We start from the raw sequence: 16,401 nt of genomic DNA, 5'->3' as shown, positions 1-16,401 counted from the left end.
AGTGATGTAGTCCTGTGACTTTTACTTCTGCTTTTGCAATGCATGACTGTGTAGCACCATGTGGATTGTACCAATACTGTTATGTCTGGCTTTGTTTTATTTATTTTTTTTGTTAATTATTATTTTTTTTTTCCTTCCTTTTTTTTTCCTGTTGTCTTTTTCAGTTTTTTTTTTTTTTTGTTTGTTTGTTTTGTTCTGTTTTGTTAAAAAATTGTATAAAATAATAAAATAATATTAAACCAAAACTAACTCAGTTGAGGAATTTCTATTCATTGGTAATAATTAAATAATTTGAGGAAACTTGTTTTAAGGGATTAGGGGGGTCAAGGCGATGCAGCCCCCCCAGTAGTTTAGGTTAGGTTAAAGATAGGGGTCAAGGAAATGCAGCCCCCCCCCATTAGTTTAGGTTAGCCAGTGTTTACTATACTTTAACCTAAATGAGCCCTAACGTTTTTTTTCCTTCATTACTCAACCCCTTACTAACCTTTTAACCTAGAATATTGTGTCAAGCATCCCACCGAAAGTAGAAATTATGGTTTGTATTGACGAAGAATTACCAAATTCGTTGACGCTTTGCCAAGACTAGTGTTTACTGCTGTTGAAAAGGAATTAATCATCACTGACGGTTTATTTTGCAGTAAATTGTGAAAATTCTGTATTCATTTATAATATTTTTCCCCCATAAATTTACCTTTTGAATTCAGAAATTATACAGACACGTTCACTCAGTAGCAAGTGGAGGAAAATCAGCTGGTGATGGCATTTGTTTACGTTTCGTTTCTCGTCGTTCTGCCCCCAGATGGCAGCACCGATTTGATTTCTCATTCTCTCGGGTGGAAATAAAGTGTGCGGTATGTTTAAAAAGTGAGATTTTTTTCTGATTTACGTAGTCTCTGAAATTTATGTTGAGGTCGGAGTTGGGATTTTTTTACTGACTCCGACTCCAGCAGCACCAAATTTGCTCCGACTCGTCAACTCCGATTCCACAGCTCTCCAAGTGGTACCCCACCCATCCATCCAGTTTAACATGTGTTATGTTTCAAATGTTCTGAATTAATTTAAGAATGAAAAGCCAAAGTCATACCACAACCCACATGCACACTTACAAGCTCTCCCTAGAGAAGTGCATTGTATATCTAAAGGCGTCGGTACATTTGGGGTTCCACAGCTACTCCAATACTTCGGTTGCAATAAAGACTGCTAATATACGTGGCCCTTTCACAAGCTCTCAATCCTTACCCAAGTTACTGGTTCTCCTATTTGCTAAAATCAATGCTACGGAAGTAATTTGCAGGCATCAACACAGCATTTTTGAATCATAATCATACTTTATTACCCAAGTATGTTTTGCAACATACGAGGAATTAAACCCCTGTCACACGGTGCGAGTCCACCCACGAGTGATCCCGAGTTAAAAACAAATCAAACTTGTGGTAATCACGTAGAATTAACGTAGCGGGAACGTCGGAACTCGTGGACGTAACTTAGCAACTCGTAACGCTAACGGCAGGTACTCGGGAAACTCGTGAACATTTTTCAGCATGTTGAAAGATTTCCACGAGTCAAATTTACTCTTGAAGGAAAATTGTTGTAATACCGTGGTAGCCCGTGAGTTTACCGTAGTGACTCGTGAGTAACTCGTGGGTTTGGCCTGAGTGCCAGAAGTGAAATGTTGAAGATTAGTCAGATCTTAATGGAAAAATGTACATTGATCTAACAATTCATCATCAACAAATGATCAGCCATGATCACAATGAATGGCGGTGCTGGCTCGAAGGGCCGAATGGCCTCATCCTGCACCTATTTTCTAATTCACTGTTAAGGAGCAAAAAGCGCTCACCGGGGATCTGAGAAACAGTGGCAAAAAGAATGAACCAGGCAGTGTGGAGAAAGCCACATTGCGAGAGTTAATTAGTTCCATTCAGAACTTTAACTTTTCACATTGAAACGGTGCCATGAATCCTTATTAGGTTAATGCACTTTTTATGGAGAAGCAGATATATGGGACAGGCGTCCCGTCTCAGGATTTATATCCGACAAATTAACATCAGTTATTGAAGGCTGATGCGTTTATACAGGGGATTTTCTCAGGCATCACTAATTGCAAACATTGTTTCTATATCCTAATATTTATATTCAAATTTATGTAAAAGATATATATGTAAAAATGTAATGATTCATACCTAAATTGGTACATGTGACAATAAAATACCTTTGAAACCTTTGAAATTTTATTAATGTTTGATGATAAACATAAATTGTCTTTTTTGCCAAACATTAAAGTATGCTGAAAACTCAAATGTTTCAAACATGCTCAAACATGCTGAAAACTCAAATGTTTTCTATCTGATAGATGTATTATTTTAATTTTGGGGGGATGAAATAGTTTTAAAATAGTACGAATATGTCCATAAAACATCTGAATTAGGCTACGATAGATTGCCAATTCTAGTGCCCAGACACCAGAGCTGTTTTCTTAAATATATCTGCGTTTCTTTGCAGAAGTCCAGCTGATGCAAGCCTTTACTGGCAGTTGCATCTTATTTCCATGTCATCATAATTCTTTATGACACAGAGAGAGGTTATTTGAGACTATGCTGGATCACAGCACAATCCCATTCTCTCCAGTAATTCCCCCTATAACCTATTCTTCTCACATTCACATCAGCCACAGAACATTTTGGTCAAATTACAGTAACCAATTAATCTACTACCAATCCACATTGGTAGTAGATTAACAGTAGAGTGTAGGGGAGGAGAGTGAGGGGCGCATGACGCGTAAATAATGTTGCGTCGTGGGTCGTGACGCGTAAATTATGTCACGGAAATGACGCGCAAATAACGCCCAAGTGGGGGACAACCTCTCCTACACTACAGCCATCAGACCTGCTGTAGGACTGGAGTCCATTCATTTGAATGGGGACTCCCAGCCTGGAGCTGAAGAAGAAAATTAGTTTAGTCAATTACGACTTGGTGCAGTGTTACAATTTAAAGAAATTGTAGTTCAGATTTTAATAGTCTCTGAAAATCACAATAATTTTAAACAGTTATGAAGACTTGACATCCTTAGTTGGAGGCATATCTCTGTCCCCAACTTTGCTGGCAGGGCTTTCTGGACCTTTCTGTCCTGGACCTCCTCGGGTCTGCACTTGGTCTAGTTTATTATAAAAGTGTTTTCAAGTCGAGCCAAGTTGAGTTCATTGATATATGCACGTAATGAGAGGAACAGATCCAATGAAAAATAGCTGAGGGGAAGGTGACAAGGGGGCATACAATCAGTAAAATTAATCAGAAGCACAGTGAAACTAGTCAGCGAACAAAGATGGGGGAGGGATTGAGAAGGAGGGAAAGCAAGAATTGAAGTTAGAGAAATCAATATTCATACAGCTGGGTTGTAAGCTGCCCAAGAGAAGTATGAGGTGCTGTTCCTCCAATTTGCGTTGGGCCTCACTCTGACAGTAGAGGAGGCTCTCCTACAGTTATGACTGAACTATAATTTCTTTAAATTGTAACGCTGCACCAAGTTGTAATTGTAAACATTAAAATGAACTAAACTAAATGAATCACGTAACATAATTTTCTTCTCCAGCTGCAGGCTGGGAATCCCCATTCAAATGAACGGGGACTCCAGTCCTACAGCAGGTCTGATGGCTGTAGTGTGGGAGAGGGAGATTCCCCAGTGTAACGTAGGGGAATTCCAACAGGACAGTTGTCCTTTGCTGGAGTCTACAGGGAGATCAGCAAAAGAAGCAAAGTGAAAGATGCATTAGTAAGTATGGTTTGGCCCAAAATGACTTTTATGTCAATGGACCATGCTAACTCTAAACACAGCTGTCACTTCTGTTTTACTTCTGATGTTGGGTATTGAACCATGAACATTTTGAACCCCCTTGAGTCAGTGTAGGCAGGCAAGCAGCAAGGCAGGCACTTCCTGCATATCACCGCCTCTGATGTGTGTGGGTAGGTGAAAAGCATTTTTATAACTAGTTCACAGTGCTTGCTCACGAGCCTTAAGGGGAAATATTACAAGTGTCTGAAAAAGCTGATGTTCATGTAAAAAATAAACAAAATGGAGAACTTGTTGAGATCTTGGAGACACAAAGAACTGCAGATGCTGAAATCTTGAGTAAAGCACAAAGTGTTGGAGTAACTCGGTGGATCGGAAACCTTCCCATCCATTCCTCTTTATGCTTTCTGTGAGTCCACTCCCTTCTCAACTCCTTTGTTCACTCATACTTTCCCACCCAAACCGCCCCTCTTCAGGTAATTTTCTTTGCAACCACAGGAGATGTAACAACTGGCTCTTTACATCCTCCATCACCTCCATCCAGGAACCCCACCAGCCCTTCCAGGTGAGACAGAGGTTCACATGCACCGCCTCTAACCTCGTCTATTGCATTTGGTGATCCTGCCATGACTCCCTTTACATCGGCGAATCTAAGCATAGACTAGAAAAGTAATGTCAAATACTTGCACTCGGCCCAACAGTACCTGTTGATCTACCGTTGCCAGCCATTTTGACTACACTTCTCATATTGACCTTTCTTTTCTGGGACTCCTCTATGGCCAGTCACGTCGCAAACAAAATCGAGAAACATCACCTCCTATTCCGTCTTGACAACTTACAATCCAGCGACATGAACACTGAATTCTCCAATTTAAGTAATAACACCTCATCGTCATCATCATCGGCGGTCACTTGAAATGAGTAACACTGTCCTCTCCTCTCCATAGGGTTGTCTACTTGTGGTTCTGCAGGTGTCTGTGGAGGTCAATCCGCGATCCACACACCTTGGTGCAACGTGGGCAGTGGAGTCATCGAGCCCCCTTCTCTCTCACCTTACAGTGCTGTTGCTTTGTCTGTGACACAGCGTAGTTCGATTTTGTGATGTGCAGCTCCTTCCTCCACAGATTTCCTCCAGGAGCGCCTGTCCAGTGCAAGGTGCTCCCAGTTGCTCGATGCAATGTGGAATTTCTGCAGACTGTTCTTGATGTTGTCCTTGAAGATTTTCTTTGGTCCGCCAGGGGCTCGCCGATCTTCCTTTTTTGAGTGTACAGTATTTGTTTAGGTAGATGTGTGTTGGACATGCGGATGATATGGCCAGTCCATCGAAGGTGGTGCTGCATTATTGTGGTGGTGATGCTGGTCATGTTGGCTCCCTCCAAAACGCAGATGTTGGTGCGTTTGTCCTCCCAGCTGATCCTCAGAATCCTTGATGGTATTGTTCCAGGGCTCTCAAGTGCCAGCTGTAGGTGGTCCATGACTCGGCACCATACAACAGGGTGCAGAAGACAACGGCTCTGTAGACCAGCAGTTTTGTTTGAGCCTTTAGGTCTCGCTCTTCAAAGACTCTTTTCCTGAGTTTGGTGTGGGCTCCACTGGCACAACTCAGGCGATGGTTGACCTCAGAGTCGATGTCAGCTTTTGAGGAAAGAATGCATAGGGGAAGTGGTCAATGTTTTCAAATGGTGTCGGCCACTTTTATAGTGGGCTGGGTAGACGGCTGGTTGGGTGGAGGTTGATGTAGAACCTGGGTTTTCTTGATATTTAAGGCTAGGCCCATGGCTCTGTATGCCTTGGCAAAGGCATTCAGGATGCCCTGGAGGTCTTCTGCAGAGTGTGCTGCAATGGCGCAGACGTCCGCTTACTGAAGCTCCATGATGGCGGTGTTACTGACTTTGCTCTTGGCCTTCCACCTATTAAGGTTGAAGAGCCCACCGTCAGTTCCCTAGAGGATTGGGATCCCCTGTGGCAGCTCTTCCAACAATGAGGTGAAGTATGGCAGCAATGAAGATGACAAACAGGGTGGGTGCGATGATGCATCTCTGTTTGACTCCTGTTTCCACAGTGAAGGGCTCGGACTCAGATCCGCAGTTGCTGAGCACTGTAACCGACATGTAGAAACCTTAATATTCTGACAAGTACATCAGAATATCCATGCATCCAAATCATTGATGTATATTGTAAATAGCTGCGGTCCCAGCACCGAACCTTGCGGTACCCCACTAGTCACTGCCAGCCATTCTGAAAGGGACCCGTTAAACACTACTCTTTGTTTCCTGTCTGCCAACCAATTTTCTATCCATGTCAGTACTCTACCCCCAATACCATGTGTCCTGGCAATGTCCTTGTAAACTTCTCTGCACCCTTTCCAGATGGACAATATTTTTCCTATTACATGGTGACCAGAACTGAACACAACATTCTAAATGTGGCCGACCAACGTCTTATATAACTGCAGCATGACCTCCCAACTTCTATACTCAATACTCTGACTGATGAAGGCCAATGTGCCGAAAACCTTTTTGAGCATGTAGGTCCTTCCCATGTTCGACTTCCCAAAATGCAACACCTCACACTTCTCTGTATTAAATTCCATCAACCATTCCTCGGCCCACCTGTCCAGCCGAACAAGATCCTGCTGCAATTTTTGTCAACCATCTCCACTACAATGCCACTCACTTTTGTGTCATCTGCAAACTTGCTAATGTATAACTAAGAAAGGTCCTGGTCCAAAATACCGCCTATCAGATGTTGGCTTACCTGCTGAGTTATTCCAGCGCTTTGTGTTTTGTTGAGATCTTTAACTGATTTAGAACTGGGTGGTGTAAGAACTGACTAACACTGGCATGTTCTTTGGTTTACTGCACAGTGATTACACCTGTGCCACTATTAGGCCCAATGGATTTAATTACAATTTAGGGTTCTGTTTTTTGATGGTACTTGCAATTCTAGTTTTGCTTTGTCGTATCTTGTACAAAATAATGGGAGAAAAAGAATTGAGATCGGAAGTGACATACTGTGTACTTTCAGCGACATTGTCAAAATAGAGTAAGTTACTTTATTCCTCTACGAATGAAATTTGTTTTGAGAAAATGTAATTGTTGCAAAAACGTACAAGTCTTCGGTTTACCTGTCATTGCCAATTGTTGTGATAGTTTCCATTCTTTCCTATCATTCTTTAGATTTCTGCACCTAGTTAGTTGAAGATGCTTGTGTTTATGGTGTTAGGCAATGGCATTCCTTTCAAGGGCATTGCCAATCAGGAGCTGTTTATAATTACAATTCCACAGTAAACCTGGGCGATGGAAATACTAGTTCTGTGCAGTGCTGAGAAATCCAAATGTTTATTTGTTAGGTGCATTTCATTGCCTGCTTGATAACAAGTCAAACAAACAACTGGTCTATTACAATAGACACAAACATACAATCTATAAAAGGAAGGCCATGCTGCCCTTCAAATCTGCTCTACTATTCAACAAAATAGTAAGATTAAACGAGTACTTACCACTACGAAGTTTGATCTGTATTTTATGAGGAGTTACGATGAGGGATTACGTGAAGAACCCACCCAGCGCGCAGGCGCGGCATACTTCCAAGCAGCGGTGTGGAATCACAGATAGACACTAGTTGAAGTAAAGATAGTAAAGACCAACGAGACATTAGTCCGAATTTGATCTATATAATGAGGGTGGGAGCGGAGGGCACGTAATCCCTCATCGTAACTCCTCATAAAATACAGATCAAACTTCGTACTGGTAAGTACTCGTTTAATCTTACTATTTTACTTCGGAGTCACGTGAGTGACTACGTGAAGACTTCAAAGGTCTGTGATTTCAAACCGTGTAACAGTTATATCACTCACTGCCGAAAGATCATCGAGGGAGGAAGTGGTAGCTAAAGACCAACAAGTTTGTTTAGTTATAAAAGAAATGTTTATTAACTATAACAAAAAGTAGCTCCCATGGGCTTTAAATCATAACTTTGCGGTTTCTAAAATGGTATCCGCAAAGACGTCCTGTTCCATCAGCGGTTTTCTGTAAAATCGTTGGAATGTCGATTCCCTTGACCATCCCGCTGCTCTGAGGATGTGGTCTAGGGGAACCTGCATCCTATCCGCCGCTGAGGTGGACGCTGCCCTGGTTGAATGGGATTTAAAAACATTTGTGTTAATCCCTGCCATGCTGAGGACCTGTTTCAACCATCTGGATAATGTCTGGCTGGTAACCCGTCCAAAAGGCTTTCTGTGGCTAACCCATAAGGCTTTCTCTCTCCCTCTAAGCGTTTGGGTTGTGTCTAGATAATGATGAAGGTGGGTCACCACACACAGCCTAGGTTCTGGAGGGTAAGCCCGGAAGATCAACGGGGAGTTTGATGTACCTGGTCTACTTTGTTTTACCAACCCCGGCATGGTGAAAGTAATGGTATCTGGGGTGGTCACCATGTAGTTCAGATTTAGCTGATGGAGCGACTGAACCCTTTGAGCTGAGACAAGCGCCATGAGCATGAGGGTCTTATAAGTGGACTGTTCCAGGCTCAGGGATCCCACCGGAGGCCAACCTCGAAGGTGTGTCAGAACTACACTCACATCCCACATGTGAGTGTATCTAGGTGTAGGGGGTTTGGTATTAAAGATCCCCTTAAGGAGTCTGATGACCAGAGGGTGGGATCCCACACTATGCTGTTCTATCGGCATGAGGTATGCGGACAGTGCGCTCCGAGCCGTATTGATGGCACTGTAGCTCATCTTGAGATCATGGTGCAGGTGGGCCAGGAACTCCAGCACATCCGAGATCGAAGCCGTCTTGTAGGATGTCCCTGCGTCCAGACAGTACTGTTCCCATTTCCTGATGAAGGTCAGGTACTGTTTCTTGGTGGAAACTCGCAGGGATGCCGACATGGTGGTGATTGTTCTGTCTGATAACCCCAATCCCCGGTAAGGCCTGTTCAAAATCTGGAAACCAGGAGTTTCAATTTTTGGTGGCATGGATGGCTAATGCCAGTTACCGGGTGAGTCAATAATTGGGGGTGGTGTTGAAGGACCATTGGTGTCTCTACCACCATGTCGTGGAACATTGGGAACCATGGTTGGGTAGGCCAGTCGGGCACGACCAGAATGCCAGAGGCTGAGTCTGCCTGAATTTTCTGGAGTACCCGACTGATGAGGCAGAAGGGAGGGAAAGCATAGAAAAAGAAATTTCCCCAATCCAGTGTGAAGGCATCTACCGCTGCTGCCTCTGGGTCTGGTTCCCAAGCCACACACATGGGTAGTTGGTGATTTAACCTAGACGCAAACAAATCTATATCTGGCGTACCATATTGCTTGACAATTTTAGCAAATAATTTTGGGTCCAACATCCATTCGATGTTGTCGTTGAATTTTCGTGACCTGGTGTCCGCCACTAAATTTAGCTTGCCTGGTAAATAGGCAGCTGATAGCCAAATATGTCTCTCGACACACCATTGCCAGATTATAGCAGTTAATTTGTCGCATGATACTGATTTAATGCCACCCATGTGCTGGATATAAGACACTGCCGTAGTGTTGTCGATCATGATTCTAACATGCACGTGCCGCATATCAGATGCATATGCTTTTAGCCCATAAAAGGCGGCGAGCATTTCCAAAAAGTTAATGCCCAGTGATTGTAGTAGCGATGCCTCTGAGTTAGTCCATCTGCCACCTGTGCTGTCTATGGAGTTAGTAGCTCCCCAGCCTAAAGCACTGGCATCCGTTGCAATGGTTATGTTAGGATTGGTTACGGCGATAGGACTGTGACTGTGCCAAATATTGTCAACCCACCACTGAAGTTCTGATTTGGCTTCAGCGGGTAAATCCATTTTGCGATCATAATGCCCCCTATGAAGGCGTAATGCATGAGTCCTTGCTCTTTGTAGATTTTGATAATGCAAGGGCCCATGTTGGGCAGCCGGAAATGCTGCTACTATAGAGCCAATAACTCTGGCTACATGCCGTATTCTAGGTTGCGGTGTAGCAATTAAATGGCTACAAGCTTCAATGAGTGAAACTGTTTTGTCTCTGGGCAGAGTGACAGTCATGTGAATCGTGTCAATAGTGAAGCCTAGGTAATCCATGTTAGTAGTAGGCTCCAATATTGATTTATCTGGGTGAAGGATAAAACCCAAAGTTTCAAGGAGTTGTTTAGTGGCTAACACTCCTGCGACAGCTTGTTCCCGTGTTCTTCCTAATATGAGAACATCGTCCAGATAGGCCACAACTAAATGTTTCAGTTCTCTCAATTTCTTCATGGCCACTTTAAGAATTTTCGTAAATAGTCTGGGAGCTGTCGTTAAACCATTGGGCAAAGCTCGGTACTGCCATAGCTGGCCCCTCCAGATAAATTTCAGATATTTAAAGTAATCTTTATGAATGGGTACCAAATAGTAAGCATCTTTGATATCTATGCTTGCCATGTAGTATCCCTTGGAGATCAGTTGTCTGGCAGTGACAAATGTCTCCATTTTGAAATGTTGATACTCAACAGACTGATTAAGTGACGTCAGATCAATAATAATGCGACATCCACCATCTTTTTTGGTTTTGAGAAAAATATTTGATACAAATTCTTGCGGCTCGTGTGTGGTCATTTCTATGATGCCTTTAGCCACGAGCCGATCAAGTTCAGCTTGTCCTTCTACCTTCTCAACTGCCGAGGGAAGGAACACCCTTTGGGGCATGTGCTGAACTGGCGGTTCTACGCCTGGTTTGAACTCAATTTTGTATCCACTAATACTGTTGAGTATAAACTTATTGTTAGTAAGGGAGCACCAAACATGCTTGAAGAACCTCAAACGTCCCCCTGTTAATAATACACCCTTTGTCTGTGTATGTTGACAGGAACCAGACCCACCTACCTCCATGTTCACTTGTGGGGTCGTTTTCGGTGGGTCTGGCCCAAGGTTGTCCGTGTTGGTGCTGCGGTGGGGCGGCGCATCTTCCCACGGCTCCGCCCTGGGCCCCGCTCTAAAAAAGAGCTCTGGGGGTAGTGGGAGGCGGTCACCAGGCTTTCACCAGCTCGGTATCTGCTGGTGGCTGCCGAGGCGTGCGGCCAACTGGGTGTCTTCACCCTGCTCGGTCCTGGCCCTGCCCTCATGAGGCCTACTGGTTTTGCCGCCTCTTCCAACTCCTTCAGCCTTTTGGCCAGATCCGCACCAAATAGCAGCGCCTGTCGTTCGGGCGCTGGAGCTTTACAGAGGCCGGCATATGTTGGGTTGAGGGCAGGCCTGATGTTGTCCCGCCGTAGGTTATTTAGCTCATAGGTGGTGCTGCACATCAGTGCGAGGGCATCCTGCTGGGGTATGGTCAGGTCTTCATCCCCAACGGACCGAGCAAAGGCGGTGACGGCTGCTGAGTGGAGCTTCAGGACTCGCTGCATTTTGACTTCCTGAGCCCTGATCTGCTGCCCCAGGTGGTTCCAGATCTGCCCATTGACCGTTTTGACCCTCAGCGCCTCGCAATTTTCTGGCGCTATGTAATTGTCAAGGGCCTGCTGGACAGCCTTGTCCTGCAGCGGGTTGTTGGACAGCCTGTTTATGGTGGCCGCCATTCTGGGTGGCAACACCATCCCAGTTGTTGGGGGCGCCGCATATCGGCCCACTACACCCAGTAGCTCTTCTTCCGGCACGCCCGGCATGCTGACGGTATCCTCCGCCTGCCCTTGGGATAGGCCAGCCCAGTCCTGGCCTCCCTTACTGCCCTCGAACATAGAGGGTACAGAAGGGTGTGGAGAGGAGGAGGCCAAAGCCCGTCCTCCTGGGAGATGCCGCATCTCCTCGTTTATCATTCGCTCTAGGAGCTGCCTCATGCAGCTGATCCGAGCGTCTCCCCTTTTCGGTGGGGGAGAGTGTTCCCGTTCCTCCGATTCATCAGAGGACACCGGCCGGTCGGTTTTATGTGTCGCCTTCCTCCCTGTGCGGGGCGTTGAAATCTGCAGCACTGGGGGCGGCTCGGTGTCGGGTGAGCGGGAGCGTTGAAAAGGCTCCTCCGCTGCGAGAGGCTGCCGTCCCGCTATGGACCCGTCCTCGGGTGGAGTTGGGCAGGCAGTCCTCCTGGCTGGTCGCTTGCGAGAGGCCATGATTCTCTCTAGAGCGACTCTGTAACAAAAAAGGCACTTACCTGAGGTCTTGTCTTTATGCTGCAGCTGGAGAGCCTGGCTCCAGCTGCTGCCGCTGTTGCACTGCTGACGTAATGCCGCGCCTGCGCGCTGGGTGGGTTCTTCACGTAGTCACTCACGTGACTCCGAAGTAAAATCATGCTCAACTCTGCCTTTCGGTGCATTTCAGGTAATTTTTCTTCTCCTTGCATATCACAAATCTATATCTATTTGTTTTAAATACATTCACGGACACTGCTTCTACTGCCCTTCGGGGGAAAGACAACTAAGACCACTTGAGCAAAGAATTTCTGTCTCACCTGCCTTAAATGGATGACGCCTTATTTTTAAGCAGTGACTTGTAGTTTTAGAATCCCTCCCGACATCCATCCTGTTGATGCAACCCAAAACAAAATAATGACTTGAAGACATTTATTTCCGAGAATGATTCTGAGAAAACAAGTCTTAAGAATATCATGGGTTGTTTAGAAACTAAAACTATTTTTAAACATTCCTATACACTAGTTAGGCAACAAACACATTCCAATCATTGAGAGAGATGTTTGAAAATAAATGAGTTAAATAGAAAGTAGATGAACTGCAAAACAAAAGCATAATCATTCTAACCAAATAATCCCAGGCGTGAGAAATCCTGCCTACATGAAACTCCTAATTGAACAGGTAGGAGCAATCCTCCTCCTGTCTGATGTAGAAACATAGATGCTTAAGTACGTCAAAGCCTCAGACAGGTACTATAAAAACTGCATCCTTCAAATCTATTAGCAGGATGATGGGTGGTCAATATCAGAGCCCTTTCCGGGGCCAAAATCAACCTATCTCGCGACTCTGACGATACCCAACCAGACATCAACCTCCTGAAAGAGATACTCTGTTCCAAGTTCTATCTGGGCAAAGTTGCCAGGAACAGAGAGAATATTCTTCATGAAGATGCCTACATGTAATACACACCCCCATCTTGTGGGAATCCTCACTGCCTTCCAAATTGAGTAATTCCAGCAAAGTATTGAAGACTGTGTAGGAAAGAACTGCAGATGCTGGTTTAAATTGTAGGTAGACACAAAATGCTTGAGTAACTCAGCGGGACAGGCAGTATCTCCGGAGGGAAGGTATGGGAGACGTTTCGGGTCGAGACCCTCCTTCAGTTACTAAAGGTATTGAACACCATGGGTCTCTGATGGGAACAAACACAAGTTCTGTGGAAGGAGCACATCATCACTTCCTTAACTGCACACCCATGTCTGAAGAAGGGTCTCGACTTGAAATATTGCCCATTCCTTCTCTCCAGAGATGCTGCCCATCCCACTGAGTTACTCCAGCATTCTGCATCTATCTTCAGTGTAAACTAGTAACTGCAGTTCCTTCTTACACATCCGTTACCTCCTCACCTCCTCCCCGCCACCACCCCATCCAGCCGCCTATCCCAACCACAACATGGCATTCTATTGGTCTTGCACAGGATGATTGGGCCAGCTGAGAATGGACAGAACTGGACTGGAAGCAAGTTAATCTCACTCTCAAGGATTGCTTAACAATGAAGAGAATTCCGCAAGTTATACAAAAAAGTTTCAACCAACAAACTGAAACTCACTGGCCTAGAGAATCAGTCATGTAGTGTTTTTTATTTAGGCCCACACATTTGTAAATTGATGTTTCCCAAATTGGAATATGATTGTGACACTTCTGTGATCGAATCACACAACTCCAGCAATTCAACTAGGCACTTCTGCTTACAAGTCACCCCTGCTTGTCTGACAAGGTTTCAATGACCACCATCCCCAATGCTAACTCTCCTTGTGGAACATTGAAGGGAAAGTAAATTATGATGTCCCAAGAGCAACCATCACTGGGCATTCTTGGTGCAGCTTTGGTTTCAATCTCAAAGACAAAGCCCATATTTACCTTATATCCTTCAGTCCCACCCTCACTACTCATCATGACATTAAAATCACCCATACAACAATATCACTCTGACCTCTAATCCTTTTCCAATTCCAATCAACTGTGGTCCATGACCTTCTGATCAACAAAGAAAGAAGCTACAAACATTAGCACAACTAGACTCAGGAACAGCTTCTTCCCCTCGATATTAAATTTCTGATCAAAAATGGAATGGATTTGACAGGTCACAATCACATTCACAGGCAAAGGGGGCAAAAGTCTACCCAACGTTGTCCTCATCCTGATGGCCACCTTTGTGTGTGGTTGTGCTAGGCTTGGCATGAAGCCAAAGCATGTGGGCACCGTGTCATTGCCTGCTGAGATTCTAACTCTTCATGTGTTGCGAAGGATGGGACGAACGCTGTTACTGCATAATATGCTAGTTAGCTGGATATTGCAGCATCACCTGTACTTTGTGGAAAAGTTCTTCCACACAAACACCTTTGACCACAAATCCATTGGACAGTGGTCAACACAGAATATCTACAGCAGGAGGACACAATAGATCCTGTGGTTTGGTTCCCTGAGCATACTGCCCAGTTCGTCTGGCAAAATGCCTCATCGCCAGAACTCACCAACAAACACCAGGACCTCGCTAGGCTGATGGTGAGATGGACTCTCCCAGTCAAATGCTTCCTGTACCATTGGTGTCTTCCTACCGACGCACACTGTGCTCGAGGCAACTGTTATGGAGAGGAGACGGTTGCCCATACCTTCACAGAGTGTGGATTTGTGAAGAGGATCTGGAGAATGATGCAAGGGTCTTTGTCATGGTTCATCCCAAACAGCTCCATAACAAAGGGCTCTCTGATTTACAGGGATTTCCCATGGACACCTTTGGGGATGGGCATCAAGTCCTGCTGGAAGATCATCAACTAGATTAAAGGTGTTCTTTCGTCTGCCCAAAACTTGTTGGTTTACCAGTACAGCGAGATGTTCATCAGGGAATGTTGCCAACTGGCCCATTCCAGACTGCAGGAGTACATGCTGAGAGATGCACTGAAGGTTGGTGCAGTCAACGTCAACGCTCTTAGGGGGAGCACCACAGTCTAGGGTCCTTCTGCTGCTGGACATTGAGCGGCAGAGTCCAGTGGCGACACCCCCCAAACAAGGGAAGGGATTTCACCCCAGGGTGCCACATAAGTGGCAAGGATGTTTTGTTTAGAGATAGGTCTGAACACTACAGATTATGCAGTTTTATGGGTTTTATATACTTATTATTCTGAACAAAGTTAATTTATTAAAGTTTAGCACCCATCTAAATCTGGCTGCACCAGCCCCACACAAGGTTCTTCAAAACATCAATCAGAGTCAATTTAAAAAGTATGTGTATTTCCATTTGTGGGGTGGTTTTGTGGAATGGTCTTGACGAAACGATTAAACAAAGTATGAATATAATGCAATTTTAAAAAATGTACAAAAGATATATCTTTGTAAAGTACACTAATGAGGAAGGAGAATGTAAATCTCACAGTTAATGGTGCTTGTTCTTTTTGTTTTCTTTTTTTGTTCTTTTTTTCTTAATAGCTTGATTGGAGTAGTTTTATTTGAATTGTCTGTTTAGTTTATTTTATTGAATTTTGCATTTGTTAATGGTGAAGAATGGGGGAGGACTTGACAAGCATAGGCTTCTTCCTATCCCTTTTTGAACGAGTCTAATGTGTATTATGTTGAAATTGGCTTTTGATTTTTAAAATTTATGTATGTACATATATGTTATGTATATGTGTATATGTATGTATGTATATATGTATATATGTATATGTATGTGTGTATGTATTTATGAATATATATAATTTTCATCTTTTCTTTTCTTCTTTTTTTTAATTGTTCGAAATAAAAGATATCGTTCATTCAAAAATGCTGAAATGCAATGCCAGCGCTGTCACGGTTGATGCTCTATACTCCCAGTGCCTGTCCTCTCTTAACCACACACACAAACACAACACTCCTCATTTGTGCTCTTGTAAGACAATCATGCAAAAACTTGAAGTTATCTCGGCTGATCTTTGCTACTGTTGTTCAGTCTCCCTCACCCTTTAACCCAGAATGGTCAATGAGTGCTGCAAAGGACACATCCTATCAACCCCACCCTCAGATGTTGCACCAAGTGCCACAGCCCCATTACTCATCTACCAATAATCTTGGTCAATAGGACTTTATGCTTGCATGACATGCTTCATCCCATCCTCACAAGCTGAGCACATTTGTATCTCAGCAACACTGCCCAGCAACCATGGCAACCACATCACACAATAGAATGCAGTTCCCTCTTGCAGAGGAAGATGGCGCATCCACATACACTGGCTGGCAGCCTGCAAGATCTAGTGACTGCTCTGCACTCTCATCTGCATTCACAGACCACCCCAGCCTTGACACGCACCAGTGACAGCAGGGGGTATTCCCACACAGCGACCCAGGACGCGCGGGCACTTGAGTCTGGGTTTTACAGGATTAATGGACACAGATCACACATCAGTGTAATGTGTCCATAAATGATGTTAAGTCATGTATGTTTTTGTACTTGTATTATGTTTGAAGTTTGAA

The sequence above is a fragment of the Leucoraja erinacea genome, chromosome 13 (assembly GCF_028641065.1).
Source record: "Leucoraja erinacea ecotype New England chromosome 13, Leri_hhj_1, whole genome shotgun sequence".
Classification (NCBI taxonomy): domain Eukaryota; kingdom Metazoa; phylum Chordata; class Chondrichthyes; order Rajiformes; family Rajidae; genus Leucoraja; species Leucoraja erinaceus.
The sequence above is the reverse complement of the archived record's forward strand: the minus strand, read 5'-3'. Positions refer to the sequence as shown.